Source organism: Oreochromis niloticus, linkage group LG4, assembly GCF_001858045.2.
Source record: "Oreochromis niloticus isolate F11D_XX linkage group LG4, O_niloticus_UMD_NMBU, whole genome shotgun sequence".
Lineage (NCBI taxonomy): Eukaryota > Metazoa > Chordata > Actinopteri > Cichliformes > Cichlidae > Oreochromis > Oreochromis niloticus.
This window is the reverse complement of record NC_031969.2, coordinates 17,216,640-17,235,324: the sequence shown is the minus strand read 5'-3', so window position 1 is coordinate 17,235,324 and position 18,685 is coordinate 17,216,640. Positions and strand designations below refer to the sequence as shown.

The 18,685-nt window shown below is 41.1% G+C and overlaps 1 long non-coding RNA gene across 1 annotated transcript in view; it reads right to left on the bottom strand.

Annotated features, from left to right (window-relative positions):
* The window catches only part of LOC102082705 (uncharacterized), a 63,291-nt gene that overhangs the window by 40,145 nt on the left and 4,461 nt on the right, over positions 1-18,685 (bottom strand). Inside the window, exon 2 of the long non-coding RNA XR_003219962.1 lies at positions 16,914-17,026. This is a non-coding gene — a long non-coding RNA (uncharacterized LOC102082705). The remainder of the gene's footprint in view (positions 1-16,913; positions 17,027-18,685) is intronic.

Sequence of the window (18,685 nt, the reverse complement as noted above, 5' to 3'; positions counted from 1 at the left end):
CCTTTCATTAAAGAATACCCCTACAATGTTTCATTTACTAACAGCGACACCGGGGTTAAAATAGAGAGAGGAGGCGGCCACATTATGTGTTGCAGGCTGCCGAAATTGCAAGGATAATGTGACATTAACAATGAAAGCATGAAGCCGTAGTGTCCTTGATTCAGTGGGTAGAAACCTACATCCTATTGCCCACAGCTAAAAGCATGATGTTAGTTCGATATTTTTGTTCTGAAGACACCCACATAAAAAATCCCCCTACTTTACATTACCATTATTGAGTTGAAAAGTTTTGAGTTTTTTTAACCCTGTGAAGTCTAAATCATAATAAGATGACAACTCCAATCCTATTTTTGGAGAAAAGCAAAAAAAAATATATATATTTTTTTTTTAAATAAAGAAATATGAGGGAATATAAAGGAAATGTTTGTGTTATGTGATTGTCATGACTCACCCCTTGGTTTCTAACATAAAAGGAAATATGATATATAAGGCAAAAACAGAGTTTGTGTATTTCTAACAAGCTTGAAAATCATTATTTGTTATGAGCACCTTTATTCTTCAACACAGTCTGAACTGTAATTTCTTTAAGTAGTCTTCAGGAATAGTTCTCCAGGCTTCTTGAAGGACAGTCAAAGCTCTTTGGATGTTTTCTTTTGTTCTGGTTTCTGTCAACATGATCCCACAGTGGTTTAGTAATAATGTTGAGGTCCGGGCTCTGGGGAGGCCAGTCCATGACTGATAGTGTTCCACTGCGTATTTTGCTATCCAGGTCTGCTTTTACTACATTGGCAGCGTGTTTGGGATCATTGTCATGCTGAAAAAAAGGCATTACCAATCAGATGCTTTCCAGACTTTTCCTTCCATTTATAATTCCATCAATTTTGACAAGATTTCTGACAAGATGCAATATCACTGACTGACATGCAGTCCAAGCATGTCAGAGTCTCCACCATGTTTTATAGATGGTTGTAGACAGTTACTGTCTCTTGTACAAAGTGATTCATCACTTCATATGACCTGAAGCCAGATTTTCAGTCCAGGTCTTGTATAATTTAGTGTTTCTCAGCCATTTCTCTCTGTTTCCCTTCCTAATCATGGCTTCTTGACAGCCACCCTTTCACTGAGACCATTTCTGATGAGGCTTCAGTCAACAGTAGATGGATCAAGTGAAGGTCCAGATTATCTCTCAGATCCTGTGTTAGGTCTTTCCTGGATTTTTGCCCTATTTCTTTAGGACATGACTTTAAGATACTGTTCATCTGCTGTAGATATTTAAGACTTTTGTCTTCCACTTGTGCAGTTTCCTCAGATTTTTTGAGGAAACACTGCACACTATGCTGATACATGCCAGGTTTTCAGAAAATAGCTCTTTGAAAATCATGTTGTTGGTGCAAGAATGCTGTTTTATACCTATCAAATGTTGTTATCTTTTGCATTTATTTATAGATTCAACATTGTGTGTAGGAACAAAACTGTTTCAACCCCCTTGATTTAGGTTCCTGTACAAACAAAAAACATTCCTTAGATTGAGGCTTTTGTACAGTATTGTTATCTGTCTTGTTATCTTTACAAGGTTAATAAAGTAATAAATAGGCTTTTCTGTTATTCATCTATAGCAGATGGCACTTATTATACAGGCGGTAAAGTAACCTTTCTTTGGCTCAGCTTTGACATGACAGAGTTTTAATCCTTAATGTCAGTTCTTCCTGAACCTGAATCAAAACAAAGAGAAACAGAACAGATCCTCTTGGTCTCAACCAAATTCCCACAGAATATTTTCACGGTGCATCAAAGTTTCTGTGTCATCGTAGCTATATTTCTGCAGAAATGGTTAATTAAAGGCCGGGGCTATCTTCAAAGCTGTGCAGTTCAGCACCTTTCCAACAGGACCACATGAAAGCAGTCAAACTCTGAGAGATTTGAAGGATACAAATCTCTACAAAGACAGAGAGGTTTCACTAATGTCGTTTGTGATTTATCCGGGATTTGGGAATCTTGTAAAGAACAAAAGAGGATTTTCTGATTGAGATTACTAGAATCAGAAGGATGGAAGGAAATGTAATGCCTACCTTCTGTTCACTTTTACTTTTGTACTTTTTTCTTTCTCCTCCTGACATCACAGATTAAATGTCAAGATTACTTTTGGCACACACTAAAAATATAACTCAATAAAAACTTGTTGAGAATAAAATTTTATCCAGGCTACCAAGATTTTTGTTTAATCTCTCTAGTAGATGGACAGCACAGTTAACTACCGCTGAAATGCCAAAGACAGAGTACTTAAAAAACGCACTGTGGCTGAGTAGGAGCTGGCAGTCGAAGCTGTACTTTCAAGCGAGATGTTTATCCTGTTGAAGAGCTGATGAAACAGAGTGTTTCTTTTCAATTTTAATGGCTCTGTTGGCCTGTGCCTCGTGTCTTTAAAGTCCACCGCACAAGATTTATGCAAAAAGGCAAGACTCATGGAATAGTTCTGTCTGGTAAAATTAAATTAGCCTAACTAAATAATGGGCAGTGTTTGTGAAACTGTAATAAAATGCACATCCTAGAAGCTGGAGCACCAGAAAAAACGTAAAATAGTGGAAATTTACCATCATGTAAAAATGCAGAAATTTTACATAAAAAAACAATTTCATGATTACAGGTTTTTCATGATATTTTTAATTAGATGTGGTAATTTAAAGTTTATTTTTCTATCTTTTTTTTTTAAATGGAAAATTCAGTAAAATTTAACAGAAAAAAAACAACTTTTTTCTACAGTGCACTGAAATTTTTCCCGTAATTAAAGTTAGTGATCAAACAATGTCACTTGCACTGAAGTAAATGAATGATTTATTAAAACACAGGTGCATTTTTTTGAAGTAGTTGCATAAAAGTACAAGAACAGGACGAAGTTCCTTGTCCTCGGGAGAGAGCTTTGACCTCTGTAAGATTTAATATCATGTTACTTACACACAGTTATTAAAATATGTCTTAACTGATGTTGGATGCCAAAAGGTTGATTTTTTTTTTTCATAATTTGCAATTAGATTGCTTGGAATTACAATCCAGCACTGATGATAAACAGTAGATCAATCCGCTCTTTGATTACTTCCACAGCCTCTAAAGTGGTTATGGTGCTCATTTCTAAGTCAACATTTATATTACTGGATTTGTAATCTTAAACTAACTTATAATCCTTATTTATCTTATATTGCTATGATCATAACGGTCATACTGATGGCACAGCAGTTGAAAGGCAACAAATACACAATCTTTTCTTATTGTAGCTTCTTACACTGTCACAAAATACCAAAAAGCAAACAAACCATCACTAAATGAGCAGAGAAATAATGAGATTGTGAGGTGACACATGAGATAGCCCCTCTTATGATATCTTTGTTTCAGGACCAGCATCGCCCCACAGGGGGCTGTAGCCTCCAATTTCCTCCCACAGTCCAGGTACGTGCATGTTAGGTTAGCTGGTGATTGGCTGCATTAGCCCTGTGATAGACTGGCAACCTGTCCAGGGTGTACACCACCTCTCGCCCTCAGCTGAAACAGCTTGTATCATTACACCACTCAAGCTGATGTAATGATCTATTAAGAAACACATATTTCATGTAAAATAAGTTATGTTACTGTAGTTTCTACTAACACCTTGACAATTAACCAGGCATAAAACAATGCTGCAGACGCTATAGAGCAACACGTATACATGGTATATAGTATATACAGAGAACATGAGACAACCTTTACCCTCTGCCTCAGCTGAGACAGGGGTCAGCTTCTCGGAGAATGTCAGGCCACCAGACAAGATTAATATTGTCTTGCTGTTACGACACACACAACTGCAAACACACACACACAGGCACACACAGTGTACATAGAGACACACACCTCAGCACCAAGGTGTAACTCAAATTCTCTGGCTTAATTAAGAGCAGCCCACTTTGGAGCTGCCATCTCGTTTAGCTAATTAGTCATGAATATGAAATGCCAGGATTTTAATTAGCTTGCCATTGTCAGAGAGGGAGAGGGAGGAATATCAGACTAATTTTCCTCTCCTCGCTTGGCCACGCTTCATATTATGAAGACCTAGTAGTACGGCTGTGATTTGATCCCTTTGTAGCGATCAGTAAGTTGGACGAGCACATGAAAGCTCATTTTCACTCTCTAACTGTTTCTAACAAGGCCTGCGTGTTCAAAATTAATGCTAATATTTGTTAAATGGTCTCATTTAGATTTTAATTTAATTGGTTTATTTATAATTGACTGAATCCACTAAAAGAGAGCACTTCACAACAAAAAGAAACATGCGAAGATGGCAGTTTGCGTGTGTATTGGTGATATCACTGGGCTGTGCATAAATAGCAAACAATAAAAGAAAAAAACATCTGGTACTTTTTGAGCAATTCAGCAGGGTGGGGCTGTCTGGGCCCAAAGCAAGCACGGAGACAGCCTGGACAGACATAGGTGGACAGGTAGATGGGTCTGGGGTCTATTCTGCAGTTGGTAATTAGATTGATTAAGGCTGAGCTGGCGCTGGAGGAACGACGACAGGGAGTGGGAAATGGAGATGGATGAGCCCGTGAGGCTGCAGCTACGAGATAGGAATGGCGAATAGAGCTCATCTCAGCTGGCGGCTGGCTGCTGTGGAGCAAAGAATAGGCCGTCGGAGTATAATCCTCCCCTCCGTCCTCGCTCTGTGCCTGAATGCAGCCGGGGCACACACTCATTCCCACCGGGTCAATGGACGGTGTGGATGCCAGGTTGCCCTTTTTGATTGGTGGGTGGATTCGTTTTATGTGTGTGTTTTCTGTGCTCTTATCACTGTTATTTCTCTTACTGCCTCGATGGCAGAGGCGAGCTGGGGTTCTGCATCGTTTCAAACACGCACAAACAGGGCCGACGAGAACAGGTGGGCTCAGCGTGTGCCTGTCACTCCCTGCGGAGTTGATGTTTGATCAGGGACAGACTGAGAGAGAGTAACAGAGAGCGAGAGATGATTGCTTTCTGTCTACAGGCAGAGCTGTGACCAAACCACAACTTCCTCAGGCGATATCAGGTTTCACGGCTGCGACTGCTAGGTGTTTTCCAGACATTTCCGAGCTCACTGGGGAAATTCATATCCCACACATGACATTTCACGCAGCCAACACTGTCAACTATCAAACATTGTTAGCCGTCAGGCAGCATAGAATAAAGTCTCCAAAAAAAAAAAAGGATATATTGTGTACCTAATGTAAAGTTACCTGGGAAATGTCTATTTGGTATGCAGTCTCCATTGTGGTGACAAAATGAAATGGCAATTAACAGTGGAGTGACTGCGGCAGAGTGTACCCTTGGTAAATAGAGTCTGCTGATTGGTGCAGATTAAAAAGGGGGTTGGAGGCAAGTCCTTATACCCAACAGAAATAAGAAATCATCTCTGAAAGTAGATTATGCAAGTTAATAAATAGACACGGTGCTCTTTTCATTTGTGAGACACTTAACAAGACTGGCATCTACAGCCGTGAATGCAACTTTAAGAGGCGAAATACTAACGTCGGCATGCATGAAGGTAATGTTCACTTCATTTACTATCTTAGTTTCATCATATTAGTTTGCTACCAAAAAGCAATTAGCACTAACAACAATTTTGTACGCTTTATGTGGCCAAAGGATAAACAGTGGATTATAAAAGAGTATGTGAATGTGTTAATGTACACTAGTCTGATTCAAAATGCAAACTTAATGGTTGTGCTAGGGCAGGGATGTCAGATATAGCCCGGTTTTATTTTAAGTTGGCTGAACCAGCGAAACCCCACTTTCTGTCCTTGTAAAGTGTGTAACTACATATTTATTACCATTTAGTATAAGAAAAAGAAGCGTTATTTCAACCGTATGTCTCGGTTTTTCTACATGATAACAAATGCTGCCATAGTAAATAGTGTAAATTCACATTTACACAATTTTTTCTCCCTTGTGGATCCACTTTAAAAAATAAAAAAGTCTCTAATACATTGTGGAAAAAACAGGAAATTGTCTGTGTTTGTGGGGGAAGTATTTATTAGTAGGAAAAGTTGTAAAATCTATGCCCTCCTTTACATTTTCCAAATCCGTTCAGTGGTCCAGATTGGAGTCTTCGCTGGGCCAATTCTGAGCCCCGAGCCTTATGTTTTGTCACCTGTGTGCTAGAGGATCACGAGGTTTTTTTATTCTCTTGCAATCATCAAACTGTCCTGTGGATGACCCCTCTGTAAACGTCACTAGATCACTAAGTCACAATTATCTGGACGCAGCTCTAAACCACCAAGTTTAATAGAAAACCCTGCAATACCACGAGTGTCACAAACAAACAAGCAGTTCATCAGGTCTGTGGGATCCGTGAATGTCTTGAGAAAAATCAGTCCCTTGGAGTCTTTTGGCTTATGGCTCACCTGCCTGCTCAATCAGGCAAAATGTTGGGCCAACAGAATGGTGCTGCATGAACTGCTCACAACCAGGTGTTTCTAATAAAGACATATGACAGGTGTACGCGGTGTTTATGGATTCAGAGGATCTTTATGGGAGTTCACATTTGTAAAGTGAGAAGAAATAGTTTAGAGAAATGTTAAATGGTGTTTTCGGTGTAGCATGTTTTGCTCCTGCTGCTCTAACAGAAGAAGAAAGATATCCATCTAAATCTCTCCCAGGAACTCTTATTCAATCACCTGAGAGAGAACTGATTTAATAGCAACACCTCAACCTTCCATTTATCACCAGAATGAAAGGCTCTGCAGAACTGAAAATTAACACAAGCGCGTGTGTGCGTATGCTGTCTGAAGGGAATAATGGTCTAAATATTCTCCCCTTCCCCCGTCTTGCCCTTTAACACGTAGACATGCGTGCGCCAAACCCTTTTGTGGTGAAATTAGAAATGTAATGATTATTGATCTGCGGTTTATAAATAATCCCCTTATTCGCCGTCCCCTCGACACTCTCTCTTCTCTTTCATTCTTCTGTTTTTACCGTTAAATTAAAAGAGTCTTTTTAACTGCACATATGCACTCAATGGTTGCATGGGCTGTGAAATGGCAAGATAAAAATGTTTTCGGCATAAATTCCAGGAATGTGCTTTGTCTTTGGGAGTGGCTGAGGCTTAAAGGGCAGTCATACTGGTCACTGATAAGCAGAAGCGGAAGGTTATAATGTCACAGGTCATTCCTGATGTAGTCTGAAAGCCTGACCTCTGAACTCTCCCTGGGGTTCCCAGGGGAGTCTACAGCTGTGAGGATGAAAAATTGATTTTCTTGGCTTGTGTGTATCATTATAAAAAGAATTACTGCACGTTTTTATGACTCTGTTTATTTGGTTTAGATGTGAAGATTGTTAGTACTGTGTGAAGTAGGCTGACATTTATAAAATGATTCTCTAGTTAAACTGATTGACCACTCAAAGCAACATTTAACCGTTTTATCTACCTTACATCCATAGCCACTTTAGGACCACTGATTAACCTCACAAGCATGTTTGTGGACTGTGGAAGAAAGCTGAGGAACCTGGAGAGAACCCATGTGGGGAGAACGTGTAATCTCCACAGAAAGGCCTCAGCCCAGGTTTGAAGCTGGAGTCTTCTTGCTGTGAGGCAACGCCCCCTGTCTGTTAAATATAAAGCTACAGTTCAAGAGTATGTCTACTTATCCTCTTAATTTTGATGAACCTCAACTGTGGTGGCTAAGTGGCTAGTTTAAGTCTGTGTCAGCTCAAGGCTCAAACACATTTTCAGCTCTTAACAGCTGGGGGATTTGTTCAAAAATTGCCCAGGGAGCCCCTGGTTTAAAAGGTTCTGACGTGCCAGAACCACTAGTAAGCAAAACTAAAGCTCGCGTTTGGTTTTTGTGCAGCTAACAGGAAGCCAGCTGTAGGCCTAAGGTGCGTTTACTTTACTTTACAACAGCCACTGTAAGCTAGCTGAGATTAGCGTTGAGAACCAGTGTCTTTTGCTAGCTAGCCTGCAGTTACTGTCTTTACAGTTAGCATTTGGCATTTAGCATATTTCCCAAAACAATTACTTATTCCCTGAAACGAGATGGTTAAATCAATCTTTAAGCTGATCAAGGACACTGAAGATGTGATATTGCAGATATTGCAACAAGAATCCCTATTGTAATGAAAGAGAAGACCAAATGCTGTTTACATGCAGCTATTTTTTTATATAGAGTAAGTCTGTTAAATAAATTTTAACTCCTCTTTCTCTCTCGCTCATTCAAACATGTTTATTTGCCTCCTGCACCTTGGGGGAATGTGATAAGAGAGCATCCTAGTTACGTATGCAACCTGTGCTCTTTGTTAATTCCTGGTCCTGCGACTTATGGGTCATGTCATCAAATAAAGCTCCCTAAAGCAGATAACAGTGAAATGAGTATAGACTGAGGAACAAAGAGCAGTCCCGTCTCCCCTGGCCCTTCTCTTTTTCTTCTTCTGTCTCCTCCACTCTTTATCTGCTAATGAAGCACAATCCTCTCAAGAGCGCAAGTGCTGGGATTTGTCAAGTTATCGCAGGCTTGGTTCGACTTCCCAGCTCGACACAGTGCTACTCTTAAATATTACAGCTTCTGTCTGTCTTCACGTCTTATTAGAATGTTATTTCTCCATTACTTTGAATAATTTCCTAAAACACATTTTATTGTTGTCCTAAAACTGCTTCACCTTTTTTTCTGCAACAATGCTACTCGTGAGTATCACAGTGAACGGCAGACAGTCCACTACCAGGCCCAGTTTCATTCGTAGTTTACAGTCATCAGTTGGAGTCTCATACCTATTTTTTTCCCCAGAATGTATTGTTTGCAAAAATTTGTCCCCAGGAAAACTGACTGTACAAGATTTCGCATGCAAACAACGCATAATATTTGCAACTAAAAGTATTAACTCTGCTGTGGGAGATGTCTAATCACAGAAATGTGATTTTCATGGGCTGATTTCCATAAATATAATCTACTCTGTCACTGCGTCTCACACACCTCATGAATTTGATTGAAGCTGGAACGGTGTAATTTCCAACAGATATTAAAAGATGCAAAATTGCGTAATTGCATTGCCTCTATAACAATAGCTTTGGTCTGAAATTATGGTATTATGAGCAGCACAATCCACCTCAGGTCTCCCCTCACCCATCTGCAATACTGTATGCTAATGATGCTATGCTAACAGCCACAATAAAAGTAATGATGATTACCAGAGGGATTGGGGTAGTAACAATAACAGACCCTGTGATGTAGAGTAAATTATAAACATCCTCCCTGCTGTAATTTCACAGCTAATCTGTATTTTTTTCCAAGGATAGGAGAACTCACTCCCTGAGCTCTAAATAAGCTCTCAGCCTCACTCTCAGCTGCAGCTTCCCTTCTTTAGAGGGCATTTATATTAAGCGATGCAGAATCAGGGTATTGAGCATCATGAGGGACCTCTCACACCCAGCCCATGCATTGTTTAACCCCTCGATCTGTTCAAATGTTCATTAACGCACCTATCCAATCAGCTAGTCATATGGCTGTAACTTATCATATGTAGGCATGTAGATGTGGTCAAGCCAGCCAGTGAAAGTTCAAACTGAGCATCAGAAAGGGGAAGAAAGGTGGCTTGGAACGTGGCATGGTTGTTGATGCCAGATGGGCTGTACTAGCATTTCAGAAACTGCTGATCTGCTGAGATTATCCTGCATATCCATGTTTAGCTTACAGGGGATAGTACGAAAGAGAGAAAATATCCAGTGAGCTGCAGTTCTTTGGGTGAAAATGATGTTTGGGTGAGAATGACCTGACTGCTTCAAGCAGATTGGAAGGCAAACTCAAATAACCACTCATTACAACCAAGGTATGCGGACGAGCATCTCTGCATGTAAAACACACCAAACCTTGAAGCAGACGGTCTGCAGCTGATGAGTCTTGATTTCTTCTGCTACGTTTAGACAGTAGAATCAAAATATGTCATAAACATCATGAAAGCATGGCTCCATCCTGCCTTGCATCGATGGTAAAGGCTGCTGTTGGTACTGTAATGTAATGTAATGTCAATATAGACCAAAATCGCTGAAGAATCTGTACTGAGTTCTGCAGACAAAAAAAGAGGGTCTGGTGAGTGCATGTGGCCCTCAGTTCGGTGTCCCCTGTCACTGGCACACCTGCAGGTGGCAGTGTAACTCACTGTGCATGTGTCTATACATATCAATACACTGCGTGACGCTCATTGAGTATAAATCTGCATCTGCAGTTTTTTGCAACTGTGCATTTATGCACAAGGCGTATGTTCATGACTGATGGTAGTGTGTGCTGCGCTGCAGCTTCTCTCCGGTTGGAGCCTCAGCAGCTCTGTCTGATCACTTATGCAGCACAGCAACTGTTTTGTCATGTTAAATGTTCCCAGTGTCTCGAGAGAGGAACCTTGCATGACAGCAACCAAGAGCTGTCCAGCGGACTGATTTGTGACGAGACACACACACACACACTTTACAGACACTATGCTGTCATGAGATATGTGTTTGTGTGTGTGTGTGTGTACACATGCACAGCTTGCCTGAGGGTGTGTCACGGTTCCCCAGAGAGGCTGCTACGTCTGGTTTTATTGCCTGTATTGATCGTGACTCAAGCCGAGTAAAAGGATCAATATGTGGATTACAGAGGGGAGTTGACTCTTCAGTGCTGCCCCAGACACCCCCCACCCCACCCACCCGATCTCTGACACCCCTCACAGTTGGACTCAGCACCTAATCACTGCTGCGTAAAAGGGAGAAATGAAGAGGGAGAGGCACGTTTGTGTCTGAATGTGTGTGTGTGTGTGTGTGTGTGTGTGTGTGAGAGAGAGAGAGAGAGACAGTGGCTAGAGACAGATAGGAATGCGTGCTGTGCTCAGAAGACGTCTACCCCACACTCCCGGCCCGTATCTACATATCTACAGTAATTGACAGTTTCCATTTGGCAGGTTCTGTATTTTCTTCCCGTTATTTCTATGGCAACCAGCGGTGGGGGCCTTAGCTGAGTGAGTTAGCTGCTCCCCTTGGGCCAAGGCGTCTAGCCAGCTGCCTGCTTCGAAAAAGCCTACAAAAGAGCACAGGGGACTTTTTAAAAAAAAAAAAATTTTACTGCCCATTTAATGAGGTGAATACTCAGACACTTTAATAAAACCTAAAACCTATTTAGTCCTCTGTTTGTAAGCCAATTATTATAACACTAGTTTCAACACCTGGACGCATCTACTTTACTCGGATTTCCAGCAGTGCTAATCCACCAAATATCGTTATAGCTGTATGGTTTGTTGCAAGGAAATACACAAGCATCTTTGAGTGTGCAGTCAGTTTATTCCTGGTATGAAGATTAACCTCTTTTGCTTGGAGTAAAAGTCATCCTTCATGTGACTTCTTTTTCATCCTGTTTATGCGATGATACCACGTATGTAACATACCCAGATAACTAGTAGAGTGGATTTAAAATTTTCCCCCAGGCTGATATGAAAACGTGTGTTTAAATTGATGGCATGCGCGCGCTTTTACGATGACGTTAATCATCGTAAAAGCATTGGGGCAATAATTACTTCCATCACTTACATGTCTCACAGATTTTCTTTTTTGTGCATATTTCAATATCAATCTTCTTCTCTGTCCTCTCACATTTTTCTTCTCTTGGATTTTCCCATATGAGGCTCGTTACTTCTGCCTCTTACACCTTGCATCAGTACCTTCATTCTCCCTCCTTACTTTAGTGTCTCCAACTCTCTCTCTCTTTTTCTGTCCCGCTTCTATTATAAAGAGTGAAGATGGGGTGAAGGTTTAGAGCGTCTGTCCCCACGGCCCCTGTTTTAGCGCGGCAATTAGGAGCTGAAGCGGTACTACCAAGATAACAGTGGCACTGATGTGCACATACAAAACACACACTCTGTACCCCCAGACTTCCAATGAAGACATCAAAGGTATTTGCACGTGAGAGAAGGGAAAGCAGGAGAGGAAGGGTCGAGCTCTCGGTGAGTCGGTGCATTATCAGAGAAACACTCCGGCTCCTTGAGATGGAAAAATAAGCTCCCGCATAGGTTGGAGGGGTGAGAGGATAATGGAAGAGCAGAACAGCGCCTGTTCCTTCTGATATCTGCGAGGTTTGTCATCTTGTGGCCTTTTGTGGCTTAATGGCGTAATTTGTTACTGTGGGTTTCACTTTTCGGTCGCTCTCCATGAGATATGATTTAACAGGGCACACATTTCTCTGCAGCAACACGATGAGCAACCATAAAAAACTAAACAAAAAAAGCTGTTAAATTTTGTATCAGTGGGAATATAATGGACGACATGCAAAAAGCCATGACTGAAATGGCTTCAGGGTGCTCCAAAAGAAAAACTATTCGTCACTGTCATCAATGGCACATACTTTGCTCTACCCTTGTAACTCTCTGGTACTTTCCAGCACTCATCAGGTCCTGCCTGCCACGCAAGCTACTGGGTTTCCCTAGCAGCCAATGTCATGCAGCACTTTAATATGAATGCCTATATGATATACAGATTTGCTGCTGATTGCTAGCGTATTTGTTTTCCTGCTGTGGCACAGCCATAATTGAGTGTTTTGTACAGCAATAACTGACATACCTCATATAGTGTTTTTTTTAATTTTTACATCATTTTGTGCTTTCATGTGTGCATATTCAAGGTTCAAGGTTCAAAAATGCACAAGGTTCAAGTTGTGCATTTTTTCCAAGGTTCAAGGTTCTTTATTTGTCACATGCATAGTTATACAAGTATAACACACAGTGAAATGTAACCATATTCAGTGATTTGTAATGATATCTTACAGTATCATGGCCCACAAGGGGTTTTCTTTCCTACCAAACACTTCAGCAGCTGCTGAATCGATAAAGCATTCATGCTATTTTTTGTTTTTTTTGTTTTTACTGTTTATTAAACAGGGGTAATAGAGGTGGGGTGAGGTGTAGAGGAGAAACTGAGTATTTAGCTTTCTCTCAAATCAAGCCTGTCTCATAAACTGCATAACTTTAAAGCCTCAGTAAAGACTAAATGATAACCGAACAAAAATTACGAAGAGGAAAATTAGCTATAGTAAGCATGATTATGTCTGCACCAAAAGCGCACATTTTAAATCAAGATTGACTCCCTTTCGTAACCAGCCTCAAGTGGCCACTTTAGGAACAGCAGTTTTTGGCACTTTTCTGTTGGATTCATTTTTTTTTAGACGGTTTTCATAGCGGAGAAGTGGAAAGTTTGCACAGACCTGATGAATGAAGGGTGACTTAAAAAATCTTTTATCCAATCCTCCCTGTCTGGCTCGAGTTTCCAACTGCTGCTTATATTATCAGAGTTCCCCTGAAAACAAAACAAAGACCTCCCTGTGAGCATGTGTGTCTGTGGTCATTCTGTCAGTACATACTTGTGTGTTGTTTCACTCCTCTCTTGCACCACACAGCCACAGGGAACAATGAATGCATTACTAGTGATTCATGTGTGATCGAGAGACTTGCTGACCAGGGTTAGGGGTTTATAAGGCTTATAAGCCAGCAGATTTTGGCCTTTTTCAGAAACATAAAACTTTTGCACCGACATGGGGATTCCCAAAGAGCTATTAGCTAAAAACTTGGCATATCTCAGCAAGTTGTGCATTTTTTCCTCAAAATATTCGAAGAAACTGGACAAATGGCAGACAAAAGACGAAGTGACGGGCCTAAAAAAAGTATTTACAGCACATGAATAGTATTTTAAAGTCATGTCCCTATGAAATAGGAAAAATTCAGATCTGTCACAGGATCTGAGAGATGCAACTGGCCCTTCAGATGATTCATCTGCTGTTCACTGAAGCCTCATCAGAAATGGTCTCAGTGGAAGTGTGGTTGTCAAGAAGCCATTTTTAAGGAAAAGAAACAGGGAGAAAAGGCTGGGGTATGCCAAATTCCACAAGAAATGGACTGAAAATCTGGTTTGAGTATTTGGTTTGGGACCTGGATTTCGGCCAGTGGTTTTGGGGATCTGGTCAAAATTGGTGTAATTATGAATGCAGAAAAGTACCATCAGATTTTGATCCACTATGCAACACCATCTGGAAAGCATTTGATCGGCAATAGCTTCATTTTTTAGCACGACAGTGATCCCAAACACACTGTTATAAAAAGTGACAGAAAAGCAGAAAAACACACAGTTGAACACTATCAGTCATGGATTGGCCTCCCCAGAGCCCTGGACCTCAACATTATTGAAGCAGTGTGGGATCAGCTCGCCTATGGGAGCTCACACTGTGACTGTGAGAATCGTAAAAACTCTCTTTTTGCCTTATATACAGTATTTCCAAGTATGTTTGCAGATGTTTCAATAAATTGCTGCACCTTTTTCTCATTTTCCCAGTAAAATACAAAGAAATAAGATGTGGCTCAAGACTTCTACACAGTACTTACTTGGTATGAAACAGTATAAATAAGTCATGGATAAACAGAGATACAATGTCAACTCCTGGACCTCATATCAAACATACCTTGCCAGATATGGATACCACTCAAGCTACAGATAAAACTCAAGGATATTTAAAAAAGAATGCTTCTATTACTTTAAAACTACATTCAATAAATATATTTCATTAATATGAACGTTTAAAAACACCTTCCTGGTTTTGAACATTAGTTGATCTTTTTTTAAAAATAAAATTTACATTAAATAAAGTGTTTTATCTTCTCTTTAAGTACGGAGTTCTGAACATTTTCTAAATGCCTTGAACAAAATGATTTATTTATATGTTTCATATGAAAACAGCTGACTCAGCATGTTTGACTAATTAGTAGTTCCTTCCTCCGTAACCTCCTTCCCTTTACCCAGAACACTGAAGATGGGTTGTAAATAGATATTTCAGCATTACAGTGATCCATAAGACACCGCCAACACAACAAAGGAGTGGCTATAAAAGAAGCACAGTAAGGTCATGGAGGGGTTTAGCCAGTCTCCAGACCTCAGTGGAGGGAACTGAAGTCAGAAGCTGCCAAAGAGCAGCCAAGAAACCTCAAGAATTTAAAGAGTTTATGTAAAGAGGAGTGGGCCAAAATCCCTCCTGAGATGTGCAAGCCTGGTGACCAACTACAAGAAATATCTTACCGCAAGTCATGTTTTGCTTGGAGATCAAACAGCTATTCCACTCAATGGCATGCAAATCAATTTAATACTTTATGTAACACACTTTTTTCTAGAATTTTGTTTGTTATTCTGTCTCTTCATTAGAATGAAACTACTATAAAGGTTAGAGACTGTTCATTTCTTTGTAAGTGAGCAAATTTTCAGCAGGGGAAACATCATTATTCCCCTGCACATTTTTTTTGTTTTACTGTCTTTAGTCTATGTGGTCCTGCTTTGACTTACAAAGTGCTGCAGCTCTGAGATCAAACGACTTCATACTTACTCTGCTCATGAACACTGTAGCTACATAAGCAGACAGACACGTCAATTAAGTAGAAAAGGAAAAGTGCTTTAGTCCAGATATGATTAAAAATACATGAAAGAAAAACTGTCTTATATACCCTATGAAAATCATCCATATCAGTCAGTCAGAGCTTATTAAATTGTCAAATGTCTTAACCGGCCTCCCAATAACATGCTTTTAATCTAATCCATCTGCTTAATCTATCGCACACTGTATTGTCTTACATCTTAACCCATTTCATTTCCAGCTTCACTCTCATAATCCTCTTCTCCCACTGTCTTTCTGTCTGCCCTCCCCTCTCTCTCTGTCTCTGGCGAGAGGGCTGAGGGCATTATGTGCTCCTATGAATGATTCATCGTCCTCTGTGGTGTGTGTGTGTGTGTGTGTGTGCTTTGACTAGAAAACAAGGAGGGAAAGAGAGGGTAAGGTAGGCGTCTGCAGGAGGAGGGGAGATGAGGTGACAGGAGTGAGAACATGGCCAGAGCTGGTGGACAGCAGCGTTGACTTCGAAAGGGGAAGTACATGAAGAAGCGATGAGGTTTTGATTACAGCAGTACAAAGAAAGGTAAATTTTTTAGGCTCCCTCTGTACACTCCGTTTATAGTCTCTACAATAAGTGACAGGAGATCTTTGAAATTAATGGTCTCATTATCACGCACTCCTCGGGGTGCTAATTGCAATACATCATCCTTTTTAAAAACTACTTCTTATTGCCCCATCAATCTAAATACATCTCAGACTATTTCAGCTCTCTGTCTCTCCTGCTTTATCCCTCTTTTCCCCCCAATTTTACCAGTAATGCTCCCAAAACTCCTTTAATGCACCCATCATAAAAACCACTCGAGTGGAAAGCTCTCCACGCTCGCACTAAAGATGGTTAGAGCCTAGCAACAACGTTATCTTTCCTTATCTAATTTCCCACGACCTGGAATAGATTATCTGCCGGATAATTAAGACCTGATGAATAATTAAGTGGACAATAATGCTAATTCATGAATAATATATGTGTTTATGATGGCGAGGCACAGATAGCGGCTGCAGCGGCTGCTGACAGGAAGATTGATGCTGTGGCCTAGATAATATATCTCCAGTGAGGAGATGCGACCGACTGCAAAGCTGCCTGTATTCATTAGGCCACTATCGCTGGCTTCTGTGCACGATGGCATGCTTGTGTTTCATTTACAGGCAGAGGTGGCACAAGTGAGGCATGCGTTTTGTTTTGCAGTGCTCTAATATGTTCCTGCTGCTTGTGATCGATCAGTGTGCTGCCTGCGTCAATAATGGGACAGGTGTTACGCCTCTGTGTGCACCTTACACCGGCATGCATACTCTTTGTTCCATCAGAAGACTACAGCGAGCGTGCTCCAGCTTCAAAAACATCCCTCCCTGTTTTTTCAGCTCAGCCCACCCCACCCGGGCGCAGTCCAGCCTAGCTCAGCAGAGCCTGCAGAGTCCCAGCCAGTTTGATTACATTTGCGATTAGAGCAGCGGCCAAGCGATGGTGAATTATGCCTGAGCTGTTACCTTGCTGTTGCTGCCGGGAGGGAAATGGGCCGCATTTTTTTCCCCCCACCGCTGCTGCTGACCTTGGAGGTCACTCGCAGGAAGGAGACATTCATCACTCTGACGCGTGGATGCTGCGGGGAGAAGAGGAGATGATGCGAGTGCGTGTGTACAGTATTAATCCACCAAACTAAACACTTTCGTGGTCCCAGTAGTAATAAAGCAGAAACTGAAGTAATGCATAATGTGTTTACATCATTGTTTCGTGTAATACTTTTCTTAATTGGAAGTTAGTTTACGATATGGCAGCTTTAAAAACACACTTTTGTTCTTGGGCTAAGACGTGTTGTCCCTTCCCTTCTCCTTTCCTCCCTCTCTAAGCCTGTAGTCTCTCTTTTCTGTGCATACAATCACGAGTGGCGGACAGATATCGACCGTGGCCACTGTTGGCCCGAGCGTCTGTTTGCTCACTAAAGAAGACTCATTAAGTTACAACAGATTGATACCCCCACCTCTCAAGGACTTTAATCTCATCTCAAATGAAAATAGAAGTAATCATAGCTTTGTTGGTGGGGTAATGGTCTTTGTGAGTCTCTCCACCCCCACCACCACCACCTGAAACAGCAGCAGAGTGACCTTGGCAGGTGAAGGCAGGAATGGGACGCACTGACTTTGAAGGATGACGAACTGACAAGCTTTCATAGCGTATCGCTGTGCCATCTTCTCCTCCCCCTCTGTCTTTCCCCAATGCGAGAGAGAGAGCCTGCGTGCCATATTCGTGGGCTCGAGTGAATGCAGAAACTGCCATGTTGGGGGGGTTAGAAGAAAGACAGCAAAGACAAACAGCACCGAGAAAGCAAATTAATGTTTACCAGAGATTAATTGTTCAGCTGAATCATTTGAATCCATAAAGACACACAATTATGTTTACGCACGCCATAAATCTGATTAACGCCGAGCTGCAAAAGGAATACAGTCTGTATGGGGGGTTAATGCCCACCCACACAGCACACATCTGATTAGCTGCATAGCACAATCACTTGTCTCTCGTTCAATTACAGTCTATGGAATGCAGTATAGAGATGCCCCCCGTAAATTAATCGCAGCCTTTTCTTATTTGGGACACAAGCATCAGTGACAGAAGTGTTAAAACGACAGCCACGCTTAAAGAGAGACCTTCATTCTGTCAACAAACTGATTTGCCATGCTTGTCTGAACATGCTTTGGTCCAAGCTGTGTTTGCGGTATTTTTCTAATGATAATGTACAAAATAAATTCTGAGAAAATATCCCTTCATTAGAGTCATCCAATTCTCCTTTATTGGATGCAGAAAGCACTGGGGAGAAGCACAAAATAAAAACATAAAAAACAAATGGCTGTCTTACACAATCGTGAAGAAAACATGAAATACTGTTGTGCATGAAATGTGCAGGTTGTTTAGAAGTTACTGTGCTAACATGCAAATGCATGAATAAGGCTTTTACGACAGCGCAACGACCCATCTGTATGTGACTTCATCCTGGGTTGTGTTTTTAATTCAAGTAAAACCTCTAACACCTGCTCCCTGGAGGTCTCAAAGTCCCGCTTCTTCCCATAGTTTAAAATGATACCTTGATTGACCCCTCCGCCTTTCCCACAGGGGCAGGCTGGTAACAGTCTAACCACTGAACTTCAGTCTCACCCAGACAGGCCATCTCAGCTGGCCGACGTGATAATTGAATTTCTCACATACACACTGCCTGTCTGTGTGTATTGATCAGTGCTGTTAATGCAGAGACAGCAAGGTCAGATTC